General features: G+C 51.8%; 1 long non-coding RNA gene across 15 annotated transcripts in view; it reads left to right on the forward strand.

The window, feature by feature from the left end:
* Positions 1–20,905, forward strand: part of LOC144316346 (uncharacterized) — an 82,138-nt gene that overhangs the window by 45,030 nt on the left and 16,203 nt on the right. For 8 of the 15 annotated variants that reach the window (XR_013382246.1, XR_013382242.1, XR_013382240.1 and 5 more), the window contains 3 exons: positions 9,924–10,005; positions 10,961–13,930; positions 14,322–14,454. This is a non-coding gene — a long non-coding RNA (uncharacterized LOC144316346). Of the gene's footprint in view, positions 1–3,423; positions 4,155–9,626; positions 9,756–9,923; positions 10,006–10,468; positions 10,642–10,960; positions 13,931–14,321; positions 14,455–20,905 lie in introns of all 15 variants that reach the window. The other 7 variants (XR_013382253.1, XR_013382252.1, XR_013382251.1 and 4 more) reach the window with 7 other exon arrangements.

Genomic DNA, 20,905 nt, shown 5'->3' on the forward strand with positions numbered 1-20,905 from the left:
CCGCTTTGGAATGAACACTGTAGACAATGAACAAATTCTGCGTGGTTTGGGAAGTAGGCTTTCTGGGACTTGCCCCATTCCCACTGGTGCAGGGGAGGAGCAAGTGCATGTGGTAGACTGGCTCCAGCACCCAGGCACTCTAAGCTGTATAGCAGGGGCGTGTTCGGATATTCTGTGCTTCCACACAGTTTAGTTGAGCACATACTATGTGCCAGGCACTGATCTAGACCCTGGGAATAAAGCAGTGAACAATTAAGACAAAAGAGCCACATTCTGAGGTGGGGAAGTGAGTGAGGAGAGACAGGCAAATAAACTGAAAAATGGGTTAAAAGATGCTATGGAGAAAAATAAAACTGTGAAGAAAAAGCTGGCCATATGGGGATGCTCATCCAAGACACACACACACTTTCCCCCAGTGCCTAGTGCAGCGTAGGTCCCTGAATCTGATCTGGCCGGCTCCTGGGCTGGGGTCTGATTCCCACACCCCTAGCTACAGTTGGTTAGAGCTGCCAAAATGGAAAGAGCCCCTAGAATTACCCACAAACCCTGCCAGCGGGGGTATCCCCCATGAGCCAGACTCCACCCGATGCAGCCCCCTCCACCAAACTCTGCCAAAACATAGTCTTCTCCCATATTTTCCTCCTCCCGCCCCCAAATACTGGCTTTGCAGCCATCCAGACCTGTATAGTCCAGTGGGGAGACCGGCTAGCCAACAGAGTATGACAATGCAGAGACAAATGATTTGGTGGGCCGGTGCATGGGCTGTAGAAGCCCTGAGGTGGGGATGGGAGTGGGTGGAGGGCAGAGGTTTTTGTAGGGGGCTGTCCTGGGCAGTGTAGGGTGATGAGTGGCATTCCAGGCCTCGACCCACCAGATAACCAGAACCACTGGTTTAACTCCACATCATTCAACTTATTTGACCCAGAAGCACCCTTTTTTTGGGGGGGGGGTTGTCTATCAATACCGCATGTACCGTGTGCCATTCTAAACACTCTGGGTAGTGCTGCTTCTGGACAAAGCCAATTCCCTACCACAGGATCCAGGGCCTTGAGCTCTGGGCCCTGCCTGATGCTCTGGCCCTGGCTCGGACCACATCTGTCTCTACTTTTTGCTTCAGCAAAGCCCGACCATTTGTCATTGCCTATATACACCCTGCATTTTATGTCATGGGCCTTTGCTTAGGTGCTCCTGCTGCCTGCAATGCCCTTCCCACCTTGCCTCCCATGGTTCACTGTTTGATTCTTCAGGATTCCACTTGGGCGTCACCCCCGGCAGGAAACTGCCCCTGAAGCCCAGACAGTGCTGAGTGGCCCACTTTGCTCCTGAGCTCCATGGTACCTGGCCTTGGTCCTTCCTACCTCTGAGGCCTCAGACAGGGCCTATTGTCCTATAATCCTCCCATACTGTAGTATGGGTAGTTGGTGTCCCCTGGTATAGGCAGTAGGGGTCCATTTCTCCCAGTCTTTTCATCTCCAGAACCTGACAAATTGCCTGGCACAGAGTAGGTGCTCAGTAAAATGTCAAAATGAATTGACAAGTAAATAGAACACAAAGATGGGTGTGATAAAGGGAGTGAGGATGAGAGAACATAGGCTTGAGGACGGAAAGAACCAAGGAGAAATATTCTTTTTACAACCAGGAAGGGATGGTTAAGCTGCCTGCCTCTCATTTCTTTCTCCTTTGGGCTAACCTTTAATCTCACATCCATCTCATCTCCCAACCCTCTGATTGATCATCTTTGTCATTCACATCCCTCTGTGCCTCCTCCACATTTTCCATTTTCCAGTGGCTGCTTTGGTGTTTAGTGTGATATGTTCAGAGCAGCAGGAGCACAGAGCCTGTCTCCCTAGAGCAAGAGCATCACTTCCTCTTAATTAGCTTGAGATTCCATAATTCCCTGAGCCTCACCATCTCCCTGGCCTCGTGGCTGCGAGAGGAGCAAATTATTTTCACAGAGAAGAGAGTTGGAGAGAATTGAATTGGTGATTATGCTAATTATTTCCTTTTCTGTGTCAGGGCCTGCTCCACAGGGAAGCCCACTCCTGGAACCAGGAGGGTGGGCAGGGAAGAGGTGGGGGATTCGGAGGAAGAAGCCCGGGGCTCTGAGCTGGGGTATGGGAAGTCTGCACTTAGGAGACACCTGAGGGATGTGGCTTCTCCGTGGAGTTAGGGTCTTTGGCTGTGAAGGGGTGGGTGGAGGTGCAGGGTCTGTACAAGTTTCTGGGCTCTTTCATCCACAGCATGACCTGTGAGGGAGACACAGCTCTGTCTTGCTTTGTTTAGCCTTTATTTATTTGGAAGAGAAAGTGCGGGCAGTGGGGAGGGGCAGAGAGAGAGGGAGAAGCAGGCTCCCCACTGAGCAGGGAGCCCAGGACCCTGGGATCAGACCTGAGCTGAAGGCTGGCGCTTCCCCCACTGAGCCACCCGGGCGCCCCAACACATCTCTGCTTTACAGATGGAAGGTGTGAAGAAGCAATCACAGATGGACGGACCCAGCCAGGGGGGAAGGTGCAGTGAGCAGAGAGGGGGTCCGTCCACCCCCTCTTGTTAGGTCTTGTGACTCCCAGTCCAGATGGTTTCCCTTACCTCCCGGCCCCTACTCCGGGCAGACTGTCGGGGTCTGCGACGGCAGCAGCCGTGGGGCCGGGAGCCTTTAGCAGGCCTGGCGTTGTTAGACACGGGCCCAGGCCCGGCTGGCCAGCCTGCTGCTCTCTGGTTGGCAGCTGCCCTCCACCCGCTTGAAGCAGAGCTGTCGGTTCTGTCCCACGTCCCTCCCGTCCCTCCCGCGGCCTGCCCGTCCGCCCCGCCTCAGCTCTGTCTGGGGAGCCATCCGGGCCCCCTACCCTTTGACAGCCCAGCAAAGTCCTGCCACACCGGGTTCTGTTTGTCCCCGGGGCTGGCCGGTGTTGGTCAGTCTGTCAGGCAGTCAACAGATGTCTGTCGAGGGCCTGGCACGGTTCTGGGTGATGGAGGTACAGAGCTCCTTCCCTCGGGGAGGTGGGGTGGGGCGGCTGTAGGGGGGAGGGACAGAGGACCCTGTGGGCCCTGGGCCTGCCTTGCCGTTGAATGAGGTCTGGCCCCATGGCGGACGCTCAGAGGTGGCTGTGAGGCAGAGAATCCTGTGGAGGCTGCTGCGGGGCTGCGGCATGGAAGCAGCAGGAGATGCCCCCTCCAAGCCCCTCCTCCTCCAGCACACAGAGGCTCCTGAAGGGACGCAGCGTCGGCCGCTCCTGCCCGTGGTAGTGGGTGGCAGTCCCTTAGCCTGGATGTGGTTTCCAAAACTGAGTGCTGTGGCCCAACTTTATGCCACCCCGATGAGAGGCAGTAGGTGCAGAGATTTAACACCACAGGGGGACACGCAGGTGGAGCCTGGGGCCAGTGACCTGAGTGACTCTCCGTGCCTCATTTTCCCCCGTACGGTAGGAACTGCACTAGGTTCACAGGAGTATGTGGATTGACAGAGACACAGCTGATGGCGTGGAGGGCACAAGGCAAGGGCTCAGTAAAGGACAGCTCGGAACTGCACCCTCCAAAGGAGGTCCCCTTTCGGCCTGCTCATTCACACCTCCTTGGCAACCGTCCAGAGTCCAGAGAGTGAACTGCCTGGGAAGAATGCAGTGACAAAAATACTCGGCCACATCCGGAACTTCCCTGGTACAGCTGGTCCTTGATCCTGGGCTTCCCCTGGGAGCTGCTCTATGGGAGAATGATCGCAGATCCTGGCTCTGTCACGCCCCTAGCGGTGGCCTTGGGGAAGTCACCCAAACTCGTCCAGCCTCAGTTTCTACCCTTGTCAACTGTGGGTGAACTGTCAACTCCCTCAAATACTAGTTGAGATCATTAAGTAATCCAATGTAGGAGTGGCCACCTTTCTTTTACTCGCAACAGAGCATGAGAGGACGGAGAGCCAAAGGAGAGGACAACGGGAAGCCAAGTGAGGGGTCATGAGCCAGAGGGAGGCACGTGGCCCTCGACTGGAGTCCGTGATACCAACAGCTGCGCTTAGGAGCACTCGCTGCGGGCTGGCACCATGCTGAAGGTTCTCTACCTGACGTACCTCACTGAATCTTTACAAAATCCTCGCAGATTAAGGATTATCTCTGTTTCACAGATGAAGAAAGGGAAGGCTAGAAGGATCAAGGAACCTGCCAAAGGTAGGCTGGCTTAGAAGTGGCAGGATTCAAACCCAAGCCCCCTGCCACCACAGCCCCTCCACAGTGCGGCCTGCTGGGCGTGGGGTACAGGGTCTGGCCTGCGGGGCCTGGGCCTCAGGGGCCGAGTCTCTGCATCCCTCACCTGTAAAGTGGGCATCCTCATTCCAGCTCCACAGGGCATGTGTGACATAGACTTGGTGGTCCTCGACCCCTCTCCAGCCCTCGGCAGGAAACAGTTTATAAACAGAGGATGACTTACCCGCCCTGCTGCCTGGAGCCAGATCTCTCGCCATGCCAAATTGTTGGAATGGTTCAGTGACAAGTGTGTTATTAGGAAGAAATTTACGATGCCTTATTCAGAGTGAGTCACCGAATCCCTGTGGTGAGAGGCATGGGGAAGGGGCCCTCTGCTGAGACAAGCTGACTTGGGGACCCGAGCCCCAGCTGCCCTGGGCCTGGCTACCTCCCCAGGCCCCCACTAGAGGGTGGGCACTGACCAATGATGAGGGTGGGTGAGGTGTGGGGTAGGGGGACAGCCTTCCACCTTAGGGAAAGGTGGTGCCCTGTGGTGGGTTTGCATGGACCTCACAGTTGGCGTGCTGGGCCCCAGAAATCTCTTTCTGCTTGCCACCAAATTTCTAAGCCTGTGTGAGTCAGGCTCCAGTCACTCTCTGACCACTCCCCCCCCCCCCCCCCCCGCCCAGGAATGGGTCTGCCAGCAAATATGGCACAAAATGTAGGCGAACCCTCTTCTCTGCCTTTGAATCACAAAAGAGGAAGTTGGTCTAGAATTAAACTTCAGGGAGAAAGAATTAGCTGAGATATTGCAATTCTGCTGGGACTCGCTTTCTTCCCTTAAAAACTGCAACACTGTGTTCATGAGAAAAGCCCAAGACTTAAAAGTTGACTCTTGTAGGCATTAATGTGATGGTAGAAGAACTGGAACAGGGAAGTATCTGTCAAGGAATAGCAGGTGACCTCCTTGGAGAGATGTCGCTGCAAGTAGCCAGATAAGGCTGACCCTTCTCTGTCTGCTCCTGGACTCAGCACGAGATTTCTTTTTTTTTTTAAGATTTTATTTATTTATTCATGAGAGACAGAGAGAGAGAGAGAGAGAGAGGCAGAGACGGAGGCAGAGGGAGAAGTCCATGCAGGGAGCCGGATACAGGACTGGGATCAAGCCCTGAGCCGAAGGCAGACGCTCTACCACTGAGCCACCCAGGCGTCCCAGCATGAAGGATTTTTTTGATGCACCCAAACCCTGAGGGTAGGCTGGAACATTCATGCAGGGCTCAGGACACGTAGACCTCCTGCCAGCACTGGCAATGTCTATAGCATGGACAAGTGAAAACCAGCTCACTTCGCTGCTGGCTGCTTACCTAGCCACCCATACTTCACAAATCACTGAAGAGCAGCCAGGAGGAAAGAGCAGACCACTGGGCAGCAAAAACAAAGTCTACAGTGTTATTAACATGATAATTTCATTTTTCAACCCAGACCCCATGAGAAGCATATACGTTGGAAGGATGAGAGAGTCTCTAGAGCTCAGATGTTCAATATGTGGGGGATTCCCAGAGAGTGATCTCTCGGGAAATCTAACCCAAACTGTGGACTTTAGCTCCAGAAAAATGCATACACTCCCAGCCTGTGTCTCTGCCTCTCTCCGTCTCTGTCTGTCTCGTGAATAAATAAAGAAAATCTTGGGACACCTGGTGGCTCAGCGGTTGAGCGCATCTGCCTTCGGCTCAGGACATGATCCTGGAGACCAGGGATCGAGTCCCACATCGGGCTCCCTGAGAGGAGCCTGCTTCTACCTCTGCCTATGTCTCTGCCTCTCTCATGAATAAATAAATAAAATCTCTAAAAAAAAGATTATATATAAAAAAGAAAATCTTTAAAAAAAAAAAAAAAAGAACGAGAGCTGTAGAGATAGGCACACGTGTGAGCTGGCTGCCCAAACCCTAACCCTGAGTGAGCACACACAGTGACTTGTAGCCCTGTCCCCACTGTATCAAGCCATCTCCCCCAGACCTGACTGGTAGTGGCATTATCACAATGGCCCTGCCAGGGCCGGGCTATGCTTAGTACCTCCAACCTGAGAAAGCAAGGATGTACACAAAACAATTACTGAACATGTGTGAAGTGTCAGGCATTCTTCTAGATGCTTTCTCCATTTGAATTTACTGGATCCTCGCCGTGGCCCTGTAAGATATTTCTGTAAAGAGCCCGGACTTAGATTAGTCTTGATTTCTCAAATTCCATTACCAGTGGTTACATTATTAGAGATGTGATGTTTTTCCAGAAAAATCCGTTACTATCGCTATTAAACACTTGCTTTGTGTCAAACATTGTGCTAAGGATGGATTTTACACATCTTGATTCATTTATTATACACAAAGCCACGTTTTACAAAGAAGGAAATTAAGGCCTTTTACCTTTTGGAACAATGCTCTGAGATCACCCATTAAGGAAGCTAGTCTGGGTTACTGGAGGATGGGGGACCAGTGAGAAGAACTGAGGCTCCCCAACCGGTAGCCAGCACCAACCACCAGACATAGGAACAAGGCCAACTTTTATTTCCCAGTCCAGGCAACCAACTGAATACAGCTGCATGGGTGAAGCCAGGTAAAACCAGGTGAGGAAACACCCAATCAATCCTCAGACTCATGAAAAATAGTAAATGATTGTTGTAAGCCCCTACATTTTGGGGGGATTTGTTATTCAACAATCGATAACAAATACGGCCTCCTAAATCCCATTTCACTCACTTCTTTCCCCAAATAACCACTAACAATGGAATTACAAAGACAGTAAGCCAGAATGAAGAGAAGAGGGAAGATCACTGAGGAGGGAAGACCTCTAAACATTTTTAAGATGGGCAGGTGAGGGGATCCCTGGGTGGCTCAGTGGTTTAGCGCCTGCCTCTGGCCCAGGGCGCGATCCTGGAATCCCGGGATCGAGTCCCACGTCGGGCTCCCGGCATGGAGCCTGCTTCTCCCTCCTCCTGTGTCTCTGCCTCTCTCTCTCTATGTCTATCATAAATAAATAAATCTTAAAAAAAAAAAAAAAAAGATGGGCAGGTGAGTAGAGGAGCAGTCTCTGACAGAGTAGAGCTGAGAAGCTCACAATCCACATGCGTGCAAGAGAGGCAAATGATGACACCTGGACCAAGGAACACCATGAGCGCTCCAAAGTTTGGGCACTTAAAGGTACCAGGTACCACATAAAAACAGAATTCCATGATAAAGGAACAGTCAGAGGAAAGAGTTCTTGAAAGTTTAAAATATAATAGGGTTAAAAATACAGTAGAAGGTGCCCAGCATGATGCATAAAAAACAGTCCACACCAGTGCCCATCGGTATGAAATTTTAGAACACAAAAGCATAAAGCAAATACCTGGAAAGCCCCAGAAAGAGAAAAACACTTAACCGACAAAGAAAGAGAGATGACAAGGGCATTAGACTTCTCTCTAGAAACACTGACTAGGAAATAATGGAGAGATATCTTCAAAATTCTGAAGGAAAATGATTTTCAACCTAGAATCTTGTGCCCAGCCAAATCAATCCAACGTGAAGGGAAAACGAAAAACCTTTTCAGACATACAGGACTCAGAAACTGTGCTGGTTGGGAAAGAGGAAGCCATGGCACTCAGGAACAGGGGCTTCCATGAAGGAAAGTCAGAGGGAAGTCCAGGGCCAAGAGCGAAAAGCCAGCCTGGGGAGGGGTGGTCACCAGGACCCCAGAGCCAGGAGGAGGATTGACACATGATCTGGATGAGTGGTGGGAAGATGATCACTGGGACTCTGATGGATCCACTAAAGGAGTTGGGGGAAATTGCTTTAAATAGAGGAAACTAAGAATTGAGAAAGAGGTGGGAGGATGACTTATTCTCAAAAATAATATATTGGGGGAAATTGCTTTAAATAGAAGAAAACTAAGAAATGGAAAAGATAGACTCATTTGCAAAAATAATATGCAAGGAATAGAATTTAGATGACTTTTTGAAATCCAGAGTTAAGAGCGGGGGGAAGAAGCTGCTGCTGAGTTGGAAGTGGTTGCCTCTGGGGAGCAGAGGAGGTTGGAGCTCGCTTCTGGGACTTCTTCTTTTAATGCTGTGATTTTTCACTGTGGGCATACATCGTGTGAATAAAATCAACATTTTTACATGGAGGGCATCTGGGTGGCTCAGTGGTTGAGCATCTGCCTTTGGCTCAGGGTGTGATCCCGGGGTCCTGGGATCGAGTCCCACATCTCCCTCTGCCTGTGTCTCTGCCTCTCTCTGTCTCTTGTGAGTTAATAAATGAAATCTTAAAAAAAAATTATATGGAAATCAAGAACATGGGCTTGAGAGTTGGATCACTGGGTTCAAATCTCTCTGCTCTCTTACTGGTGGCAGGGCCTGGGTCAAGCCTCAGCCTCCATGTCCTTAGCTACCTAGCAAAACTGAGGTGAGGATTCAACCTAAGTTCTGCAAAAGGCCCAGCACAGAGGATGTGCCCAGTAAGTGATAACCATTATGGTTTTTAAGGCTTCTGAGAAATCCCATGGGAGACAGTGAAAGCAAACCCCACTCGACGAGGTTTAGGAGGAGTCGAGAAAGCCTGGAGAAATGTCACCCTTGCATCTGGCAGGAAGCTGTCCAGCTGTTGTTGAGCGGCAGGCCTTCCGCAGGCTCCCGCCCCGTCCACTCGGTATCTCGGTTATTAGCGATGGCACGGTCAGCTTCCAGAGCGGGTTAGAAGGAGCTGGGGTGTGCCGGGAGCAGCTTTTCACATAAAGGCCCGATTCATCCCCAGGGGACTGCTGGCTGGCGGGATTTCCTGCTGACACAATTGTCCCACACAAAAAGCTGCCACCATGGAAGATGGGGCATTCGGGGCAGGGCTGGGAGAAGGCGGCTCCAGGCTCATCTGGGGGCGGGCACACTGGCAGCAGGCAGAGGGGTCCTGCCCCCATCCTCTGGGGCCTGGGCTGGAGCCACCAACAGGGCCCTGGTGTCCCACCCAACGACGGCGGTCTCAAAGGACGGCCTGAGGCGGAGTATGCTGACCCCCTGGCCTAACAGTAGACACATATTTATTAAACAAGTATAGTTAATGGGGAAAAGTCTGGAGAAAGAGAGAGAGAGAGACCCTAAGATGTTAACGACAGTTCCATCTGACTGGTGGGATTTGAAGTGGTTTTCATTTCTTCTCACTTATCCATATATCTCGATTTTTCTACAATAATCGCACATTATCTTTGGTTTTTCAATTAATAACAATCCTAAAGGACAAGGTGACGACTCCCTGAAAGGGGAGTGAGTGCAGTAGATGCTCTTTGGCCTCAGAGATTCGCGAACAGCTGGGCACATGTCAGTCCGCTGCCTGCCAGGATTTCTAGAATTCAGAGAACCCGCTTCGGGGGGCGCAGGAGGATTGGGGAGCGGAAGGATGATAACCTGATGACGGCCTGGGGCTTCCCCACCCCTAGGCCTGCCCTGTGCCGCTCCAGCCTCCAACCCACTCAGTCCTCACCGTGACCTCGGGACATGCGGTCAGTTATCATCTGCACGGGACAGAGGACAGCCTGAGACCCAGGGGAGTCAAGCCCTCGGCCAAGGTGTCAGCTGGAACTGGGGGTCCAGCATCGGGCTGCGGGGCCTGGGCCGGCATCCACCGCAGTGGCGCAGCTGCAGGCGCTGGGCGGGGAGGGTGTCTGGGCAATGCTTGAGGGCCGGGGAGTCTCATCTTTCCCTGAAGAAAAGCCCCTTTTTTTTTTATTTCCCAGGGGGCTTCCAGTGGGGGCACAAGGTTGCAGCCGTGGACTTAGAAATCCACCACTTCCAGGGGCTCCTGGGTGGCTCAGTAGGGTAAGTGTCGCACTCTTGATATTGGCTCATGTCATGATCTCAGGGTCATTAGATTGAGCCCCACGTTGGGCTCTGCGCTGAGCATGGAGTCTGCTTAAGATTCTCCTCCTCTCTCTGCTCCTCCCCCTGCTCTCACACATGTGCCCTCTCTCTCATGGAAGGGGAGGGGAGGGGAGGGAAGGAGAGGGACGGGAGGGGAGGGGAGGGGAGGGGAGGGAAGGGAAGGGAAGGGAAGGGAAGGGAAGGGAAGGGAAGGGAAGGAGGGAGGGAGAAGAGAAGAAATCCACCACTTCCAGCTTGGAACTGAGGCTCCACTAGTATCTAGCGAGCATTTCCTCCACAGTCGTCAGTTGATTCCACCTCTCACTGAGTCTGTCAGCGTTTCCTTCCCATCATACCAAGAACTCCCGAGGCCAGGGATGCCAGGCACCTGGCTAGGTTACTTGGTATCATCTGTGTCTAGACCTGTGTCCCGCACATCAGCGATTGTTCTGTACTGATGATGTGGTCAGTAAGGAAACTGAGACTCCGAGAAGTTGAGGAAAGCACTCAAGGTCCCACAGCGAATAAATATTGGGGCTGGAGTTGGAGACTGGATTCTGACCCCAGGAACCGTGGCTCACACTCACCCTGATGGTGAGTCCTGTTTCAAGGCAGAGTGTGTCACAAGAGACACACCTGTGGCCGCCTGGGAACAGCAGTGGCCAGCCATCCCAGTGGGCGGTAGTCTAGGGGCAGGGGTGAGGGCCGCTGGGCCACAGGAGGACTGAGTACGTGGTGAAGCCAAGAAACAGAGTCACGGACAGGAGACAGCGTGGAGTGGTCGTCAAAGGCCTGGGCTTGGGGCCAGATGTCCAAACCTGGTCCTACTTAGTGACCCTATGACCCTAGGCAGGTTGATCACTCCGAGCTTTATTTTTTTTTTAAGATTATTTATTTATCTATTTATTCATAGAGACACAGAGAGAGAATGAGAGGCAGAGACACAGGCAGAGGGAGAAGCAGGCTCCATGCCGGGAACCTGATGTGGGACTCGATCCAGGGTCTCCAGGATCACGCTCTGGGCTGCAGGCGGCATAAACCGCTGCACCACTGGGGCTGCCCCACACCAAGCTTTAGCTGCTGTGTTGTCAAATGGAGGCAATATCACACAGAGTTGTTATAAAGATTAATTAAATTAATATGTACAGAATTCTGAGTACAGCAGCTAGCCCATGACAGGGATGTGTTTGTGTGTGGGGTGGTGGTGGGGGGTGTAATAAACAGCACCAAACTGGGTAAATATCCACACATGAGGATCCAGACACTTCTGTGTTCCATGTCACGTAGAGAATATGTGCAAATACACAGCAAGGGACCGCCATTCACCAAGTGTCCTGTATCGACCTTTGCTGCATAAAAATTTACCCCCCCTAATTTTTTTTTTTTTTTAGATTTTATTTATTCATGAGAGACACAGAGAGAGAGAGAGAGAGGAGAGGCAGAGGGAGAAGCAGGCTCCATGCAGGGAGCCCGATGTGGGACTCGATCCCGAGACTCCAGGATGACACCCTGGGCCAAAGGCAGGCGCTAAACCGCTGAGCCACCCAGGGATCCCCTGAAGCCTTCTCTTACATCACATTTGCTGATATTCCATTGACCAAAGCGGATCATATGGTCAAGCCCAGAGCCAGGGTGAGCAGGGACTACACAAGGGTGTGGGAACAGAGGCGTACTGGTCTGGAGCCGTCACTTATAACCATGACCACAGTTACTTGTCCACCTCGACAATGGTGAGTGTTGCCGGTACGCACACAGCACCAGGGGGAGGGGCATGTGACCTTGGGCAGGTCTCTCTCTCTCTCTGTGACCTCATCTGCACAATGAGGGAGGGGCTTTTTCTGAGTGGTCCCTAGCCTCAGCAGCTCAGATGTGCTAAGAGAGAGAGTTGATTTCCTAACAGGCGCATGCTTCACGTCGGCAGAACATTCCTTGGTCCTAGTGCAACCCAAACCCTCACCAGCTGGCCCTGCTGGCCTTTCCAGATGGTTTTTCCCAGGCTAGAAAACCTGGGATTTTAAAATACAAACAGGACAAAATGCTTTCCAATCCAACAACATCTTGCGGTTCTCAAAAAAACATCTCCATGCTCTATTAGGTAAGATAATGCTCAGATTTTCAGTGTCCTACCCCAATAAAATCTTAGCTAACTGTCCAGTGCAGGTGGTCCTGACTCAGTGGGGGAAGGCACCCTGTCCATTCAGGAGTCCGGGCTGAGAAGATGCTCCCTTCTTGATAACAGAGCTTCCATGTTACCCGAGGCAGGGACATCCTACTGGCAGAGGAAAGGAAAGGTGAAGAATCACATGGGAAGCAATCATGAGCCAGACCCGGGCATGGCCACCTCCCTCTGCCCATGATCCATGACCCAGAACTCAGTGGACATGAGAAGGGACAAGAGCTGGAAATGAAGGTAGCTGTGAGCCCAGGAGGAAAGGCAGACAGACTCCTTGAAGTCAGAGTAATTTCTGCCACTAAAACACACTTCCTCTTGTCTCCACAAGGTCCCTGGTAGGATGGGGATGTTCCTGTGTGTTTTCCGCTGGGCCTCTGTGTGCTGAGACAGTAGGGACATGGGCTCACCTTTGACTGATCCAAAAGTCAGAGCCAGAGCTTCTTTCTTTTGCCATTTCATCCAATATACAATTTATAATATGATATATGATATATGTAATATAATATAATGTAATATAATATAATGTAATGGCAGGCCCTGTGGGGCATCTTCGATTTCTGTGACCCGGTTACTGGTATGCCCACCCCAACTTCTTCTGTCCTCTGCATCAGGGCTTGGGTTGACTCAGGAAGTGCGGCACAGCTAGAACAGGGAATCCAGCCTTCTCCTTCTCCCCTGCTCAAGCTCAAGGTGTCAGCCCTGTCTCAGCCCCTCCTTCTGCTCCCTGGTCCATTGAATTTGTTGTTGAGCTCTAGAGCACATCTCCTGGGTACACCTCCCCCGCTCCCACCCTGCAGTGCCAACACTGCTCTGGGGTCACACCCCCATTACCAATTCAATCCCCCTCCCCTCCCTCCCAGCCTTGGGCACAAGCCCAGCTTTGAAGCTGATCATTAGCATTGTGACTTTGAACAAGTGACTTCAAGCCTGTTTCTCCATCCATAAAATGAGGATGATAATAATGTCCAAAAGACACAGAGTAAAAATTGTGTGAGCCAAAAATTCGGTAAAATGCCCTTTGGAAACTACAAAGCACCAAACAATGCCCCTTGCTCCCACTGCTCCCCATCTGGGGAGGGGACCCTTGTCCACACCCCCAGGTCCCCTGCTGCCCACAGGGACCGTCCATCCTTACCCTGTCAGTCTATATCTTCCACGGTCCAGATCCAACTTAGTTTGCTCATTTTCCCTTTCTGGATCCAGCCAGAAAGAAGACTTGCTATCTCCCATGCGTGCTCCTTGTTGTCCCCTTCCTCAGAATTTGTCTCCATGCCTTTGTCTGACTCCATTCCTCCTCCTAAAATAAATGCCTCTTGGGTTTTCACGTGCATCATCTCTCCCTGTGTTGCAAAGCATAGCAGGATACCAGCTCTTTCCTCGGGGAGCCTCCACCTCTTCGGAATTCTTGTCATTCCCACTTGGAATCACTGTTCTGCTCATACTTAATGCTGCAAGTTAAATCACTGCACATCAGCCTGGGTGCCCGGGGCGGGCACGCAGAACAAGACACGGCCAGACCCGTGCAGGGAAAGATCTGATCCTGGCTCTCGAGGGGCTTCCTGACTGCCCAGGGGAATGGACACCAGTACAGTCCAGTACCCAGCAGCAGAGAAAGGCCCGAAGATTCAGTGCTGAGGGGACGAAGCAGGTCTGGATTCTGCAGAGAGGCTTCCCAGCGGAGGTCAAGTGAACCAGGCCTGGCTTTGAAAGGTGCCTAGGATGCCAGCAGGTGGAGAGGGAGAGGGAGGGCCCCCAGCAGGGGAGGCAGGAGGTACAATGCTACCTGTGGTTCAGGGATGTGGTTCACACTCCTTAAGGGTGGGATTCCTGCTGGAGTATATTTGCCTCCCCCAGCAGTTTCCAGCCACAGGACAGTTTCTGCTCCCCCGTGATGAGTGCCATGGGGCCACTGAGCATCAGGGGCACCAGGCTGGGGGTGCTCTGCGCCAGGAAGAGCCACCCTGCTGTGTCCCCAGAATGCCCATGGTGTATACTCAGAATATCTATTAAAAGTGATAGCAGCCTCCGAAAGAACCCCTGGGCGTAGGCTCAACTGTGCTGGAGCCCTCTGTGACCTGAAGGAAGGCATTCTCCCCTCCAGGTCTCAGTGACCCCACCTGTCAAGTGAGTTGATGGCAAAGGCCCAAGGGAGCCCTACGGCAAGGAGATGAAGCCCATGAGCTGCAGAGTCAGGATACCGGGGTACAAATCTCCAGCTTCCTGAGTGATTTAAAGTAAGTAAATTCATCTTTCTAAGCCTCAGTGTTCTCCTGCATAAAAGGGAACAGTAATACTGCAAAACCTAATCAGAACACCCCAAGGGGCATCCCAAGAATTCAGTTGCACAAAACTTGGGAGTCTCGTTATGGTGAGGATAAAGAGAAGATGCGGAGATTGGAACGTGTAGTGTTGTGTCTGAATTCAGTTATGACGAGGTGTTAGCAGTAGGATTCTTGTGGATTAAATGTATTTATATACGTATGCACACACATAAATGTTAATATATATAAAATGCTAGCCCCGTAAGTGTGCAATGGATGTGACTAATTGGTAGTAGTAAAACAAGAGCCCCCTAGCTGGGCTGAAGTATGAGCTCACTGAAGACTGCTTGGTGGGTGGGCTGGGAGCATTCAGGGAGGGATTCTGGCGGCCAAAGTACTGCCTGAGGCCTGGAATCCTGCTCGCCTCATACTACAAATGCTTCCAGGGCTGGTTCTGCTCTGTCCAAGGTTGGATCTAGAAATGGGGTGGGCAGGGGGGAGACCTGATTTGGGCATTACCTGCAGGTGAGCAAAAAAAAAGAACTATTTTTCAAGTTCCCAAGAGGATAGCAGGAAGACATGTCAGAGACCGCCCTCTTCCTTTTATATAAAAATGCCCCAAATCATGTGCAAGATTAATATCCCAATCACTCACTCCCCTGTTGGCCTCTATCACAGGAGAATGTTAAGCTGGTTTTTGCCCACAGGGGGAAAGCAGTGTCTGAATAAAGCCAGATCCTGGGGAGCTTGGGGGGCTTGGTCAGTTAAGCATCTGACTTCAGTTCAGGTCATGATGTTCAAGGGCCCCGGGATGGAGCCCCACGTAGGGGCTCAGCGGAGATTCTGCTGCTTTTTCTCCCACTCCCTCTGCCCCTTCTCTCTCTCTCTCTCTCTCTCTCTCTCGTGCGTGCGCACGCACACACATATTCTCTCTCTCTCTCAAATAAATGAATAAAATCTTAAAAAAAAAAACAAAAAAAAAAAACACGCTCTTACCACTCCAGCCCAGGTAAGAACCCCTTGGCACTGGCCTTCTCCCCTCCCCAGACGGGGCCTGCAGATGGCTTGCTGGGGCAGGGCTGCCAGCCTCCTCACTCCTTACCCCTCCTGGTGACCAGCAGCGTGAGGCCATCTGCAGATGCTCCAACACCAGGGAGCTCAGTCAGGAGCCTGGGTCCCCACGTGCCTAGAAACGGACGAGGCCTAGAAAGGGCCTTCTGCTGTGATCTGGGCACACCTCCATTCTGCATCCTATAAGCGCAGGCATTAGAGTGGGAGGGGAGGCCAGAGAGCACCCCTTTTACGGATAAAGAACTGAAGTTAAGCCAGGCCTCCCTGGCTGATTCTTCTCTCTCACTTCGTGCTTCCTTCTCACCTCTTGATTGTTAAATGTTGGCGTGCCCCAGAGCTCAGCATGTGGGCCCCCGACGCTGTCTCAGGGGTCTCACCCAGGCCTGCGGCTTTATATACTATACATGTGTACCTGGGAACCACTCAACTGCGGATCTGCAGCCCAGGCTCTGTGCAGAACTCCAGACTCCTACATCCAGCTGCCCACTGGGCGCCCCCTCTGGGATGGCTCATAGGCATCACCCTCCGCGTGGGTCCAAACTGAGCTCCTGATCTTTCCTCCTCCCACACTCTGCTCCATGTGAGTTTATGGCAATTCCATCATTGCTCAAGCCAATAACCTTGGAGTCACTCTTGGCTCCTGTTGCTAAGAGACTCATGCCTAAACCATCAGCAGACCCACATACATACGGATTCTGGCCATTCTTCCCATCTCCACTCCCACCAGCTTGCTCTGAGGCACCACCAGCCCTTATGTGCTTTGCCATAGTCTCCTCCATGGTCTTCCTGCCTCTACTCACGCGCCCTGCAGTCTGTTACAAACTAACTCAGCAACCGGGCAATCCTGGGAAGGTGAAAGTCAGCTGAGGTCCCTCCTCAGCTCAGAGCCCTCCAATGGCACCTCCTCCCATCCATAGGTGGTCCATGTTACCTCTCCATCTGAGGCGGGTCGTAGCCCTCACTCCCTCCCTGCTCCCTGCACCCCCGCCACAGTGGCCCCCAATGCACCAGGTGCACTCCCAACCTTGGGGCCTCGGTGGCGTTTGCATCTTTGCTTGGACACTTTCCCCCCACGCCCACCCCAGGTGTCTGCATGCCTGCTCCCCCTCCTCCTGGGCACAGCTTTACTTTGTGTCCTTATGCAAACCCCATCTCTTCGGTGAGGTCTTCCCTGACCTCCTTCATTTAAATCGTACCCCCCTCCCATTTTCTCTCACCTCTTTTGGCCTTATTTTGCTCCATGACACTCCCCACCAAATATACTATGTATTTATTTTGTTCATTATTTGTCTCCCCTAACTGGAATGTAAGTTCCCCAAGGGTAGAGGTTTTTATCAGACACACAGTAAGTGCTCAATAAATATTTGTTAAATACACGAAAGAACAGGAGTCAGCGGTTCCGGTGTGTCTGTGTCAGCTGTCCCCCTGAGTACCGTTGCCCTTAGCCGATGAATGGATGAGCAAGAAAACACCTCAGATCAGGTTCAGTTCCTCCTTCAGTTGAGAGACCCTGAGGCCCAGTGAGGGGGAAGGTATCCTGGATAATCACAACACCCTGACTTTAGAGCTGGGGCTGGGCCTGGATACCCTCCTGCCCCCACCCCCGCATCTCCCAAACAGAGCCCGTGCTCTCACCTCCCTGCCACCCACAGCTAGAGGTCACTCCATTTTGACAGCAATTTCCAATCTCGTGAGCTTAAAATAAGAACCAGGAACTACAGAAAATGGAGAAATGAGGTATAGGGAGGGGGTATTTTTAGCTTTGCTGGTTTCTAAGTGTATACATATATAGACCTCTGTCTATAAGTGTGGCTATATATAGGTATTAAATCAGGAAGCGAGTTGAGTGGTGGGTCAGCTTTTCTGGGGGCGGCTGTGAGCCTGTTGCAACAGGACCAGTTTCAAACCAGAGTGGCTGATTCCAAGGAAACTGGCCTGCTGAGTCAACGGGAAGCTGCACACCTCACATGAGATGTTCAGAAAGAGCTGAGAAGTTAGATCCTCCTTTTCCTTCTCCTCAATCAGCCAAAGCACCAGTGAAATTCCAAGGCCCACCCAACCCAGTAACTGGCCAAGGCTTTTGCAGTCAAAATCTGCCCAAGGTAGATGGGGATTCTGAAGAGGGACACTGAGCGGAAGCCTAGAGTTTTTGCAGCACCCAGTTGACCAGAGACACCTCCCTGGGCTCCAGCCCCTTTGGCTACCAGGAATTTTCTCAGGCCTCAGATCAGGCCTAAAAGCTGAGGCTGCGGTCAGTCAGCACGGAGCATTTCTGTTAGCCAGACACTGTTCGCCACCTATGATCTCATTTCATACAATGTAGCAGGGAAGTACTTTTATCATTTTCTCCATTTTACAGCTGGAGAAACTGAGGCAAAGAGTGGGTAAGTAATGTGCCCAGGTTTCAGTTTAAGGGGCAGATCCAAGCAGTCTAGCTGCACAGTCCATGTGCACAGTCCCTGGCTGGAAGGCAGGGAGCCTGAGTCAAAGCCCAAACTATGTGGCCTTCATTCATTCAACAAGTATTTACTATTTACTATGTGTGGAGTATTTCTGGGCTCTGAGATGCACGGCTGGATCCAGGGCTGGATGCCACAAATCTTTGGCTGGACATGGAGCTAAATGATGAGTGTTGGAGCAAGCGCATTGGTTGGTTGTGGATAGTGAATGAGGGCAGGTCTTTCTTCTCACCTGTGGCACCTGATGGAAGTATCCTGATTCATGCTGTGGAAATAGGGGCTAGTATCTCTCTGCAGGGCAGGAGAAGGACCAAACACTGGATTTGGAGCCGATCCCTATCCTCACGTAGATTATGTTACAGTTGGGGAGACACAGAGATGTTGGGGAGACCACAAATAAATGAGATAATTAAGATGATTATAAGGGTCCTAAATAAACCGGGGTGATGGGGCTGTTATAGGTTGAACTGTGTTCCCCAAATGTTACGTGTTGAGGTCCTGTTCTCTAGAATGTGGCCTTATTTGGAGATAGGGTCCTTACTAGGGTGATCGAGTTAAAATGAGATTAGGGTGGGCTCCAAAGCAATATGATTGGTGTCCATATAAAAAGGGGAAGTTTGGAGACAGGTACATGGGGAGAATGCCACGTGAAGATGAAGAAAGAGATCAGAGTGATCTGTCTACAAGCCGAAGAACACGAGAGAGCGCCACAGAGCGCCAGAAGCTAGGGGAAAGGCCTGGAACAGCTCCTCCTCCCTGCCCTCCAAAGGAACCAACATCTCTGACTTCTCTATCTTGGCTTTCTAGCCTCAGGGACTGTGAGAAACTAAATCTCTGCTGCTGAAGCCACCCAGTCGGTGGTGCTTGGTCACACAAGCCCTAACCAACTGACACAGAGACAAAGAGGGTCTGGGGAAGGAGAGGATTACTTTGGCCAGTACACGGGATGAGGCCCATCTGAGGAGCAGATGCACAGGCTGAGTCCTGAACATCGAGAAGACTGTCCTGGGAAGAGCTGCAGCAGATCCGCAGCCCCAGGGATGAGCACAGACTTGGCATTTCTGCAGGAGACATGGCAGGGCCAGGTGGCTGGAGCGGGGGGGTGAGGGCAGAGAAGTTCAAGGTGAGGTCAGATGGAAGGCAGAGGCCCAGGTAGGCAGGGCCTCGTGGGGACATGCTGGGTATGTGGATCTCACACTGATTGCACTAATTCACAGTGGAGGGAGTGACAGGAGACCTGACTTTCCCCTTCGAAAGGTCCCCCTGGCTGCAAGTGGAGATGGCACTTGAAGGTCAGGTAGGCAGAGGCCAGTTAGCAAGTGAGGCTCATGTTCCACAGAGAAATGAGTGCCCTGAGCTGAGGGCACTGGAGAGGAGAGGGAGGAATGGTTTGGGTGGCAGTAAACTCTGGAGAACCCCAACAGGACCCGTCAGGCCTGAGATGAGCGGAAGAGAGACATCGAGGATGAGCCCTGGGATTTTGGTCAGAGCGACGAGAGAACAGCAGTGCTTTTTACAGTGAGAGAAGGAAGAGGGTGGAATAGGGGCTCCTCGAAGAGATAAATGAGAGCCAGCTTCCATCCCAATAAGATTTCTAAGATGAGGCCAAAAGGCAAATTGAGAGACTCATAGTCCCCGTGCTAGGACTCCCAGCCAGAGAGAGTCAGACATGGAAGCAAATACTAGAAATACCACGTGCCGAGTAGCTGACTGCACACAGCTGAGGGCATTACTGTGGGGCAGTCGGGAAAAAGAGGAAAGGTTTTTGTTTTGTTTTGTTCAAAATAATTTCAGACTTACATAAATGTTACAAAAATAGTACAAAGAACTACCGAGTATTGTTCAACTAGTTTCCCCAAACGTTGACAGCCTACAGATTTACAGCTCCATCCTCAAAACGGGAGTCAACATTAGCTAGAAAGCTCTTTCGGATTTCGGCAGTGGCCTCACTGATGTCCTTGGTCGGGTCCAGGAGCCACCAGGCCCACGCGCGGCCCTTAGCTGTCGCCGTTTCCTTAGGCTCCTCTAGTCCGGGCCAGCGGGGAGGGCCGGTGATGCTGTCGAATGTCCTTCGGTTTGGCTTTGGCTGGTGTTTCCTCAAGCTGTGTGTGTTTTTTGTTTGTTTGTTTTTTAAAGATTTTATTTATTTATTCATGAGAAACACCGAGAGAGAGAGGCAGAGACACAGGCAGAGGGAGAAGCAGGCTCCATGCAGGGAGCCCCATGCGGGACTCGATCCAGGGACCCCAGGATCACGCCCTGGGCTGAAGGCAGGCGCTAAACCACTGAGCCACCCAGGGATCCCCCAAGCTGTGTGTTTTGACAAGAACACCACAGAGGCGATGCTGTGCCCCCTCGGCGCATTGCATTGGGCCACCCAAGGCCTACGTGTCGCGGGCCCTGTTACGTTGACTCCGATCAGCTGGGTAAGGCCGTGCCTGCGAGGCCTTTGCACCGTCCAGACACCGTTCTCCCCTTTGCCATTAACAAGCACCTTGTGGGGAAATACTTGGAGGCTGTATAAACATCCTGTTTCTCATTCATTTTCACCCACGAATGTTTGTTCCCACTGACGATTCCTGCTTAAAACAGGAGGTGTTTGCCAAATGGTGGCTTTCTATTTCTGTTGTGCCTTCGGAACATCTATTAATTGGAGTTTTGCTGTAAAAACTCAAATACCTGTCTAGGCCGCCTGGGTGGCTCCGTGGGTTAAGCGTCTGCCTTCAGCTCAGGTCGTGGACTCGGGGTCCCGGCTCCCTGCTCAGCGGGGAGTCCGCTTCTCCGCCTCCCACCACCACCCACCCTCACACGCTCATGCTCTCTGTTGCATGATCTCTCCCTTTCAAATAAGTAAATAAAATCTTAAAAAAAAAATACCCATCTATATCTGTATA

The sequence above is a fragment of the Canis aureus genome, chromosome 6 (genome assembly GCF_053574225.1).
Source record: "Canis aureus isolate CA01 chromosome 6, VMU_Caureus_v.1.0, whole genome shotgun sequence".
In the NCBI taxonomy this organism is placed as follows: Eukaryota; Metazoa; Chordata; class Mammalia; order Carnivora; family Canidae; genus Canis; species Canis aureus.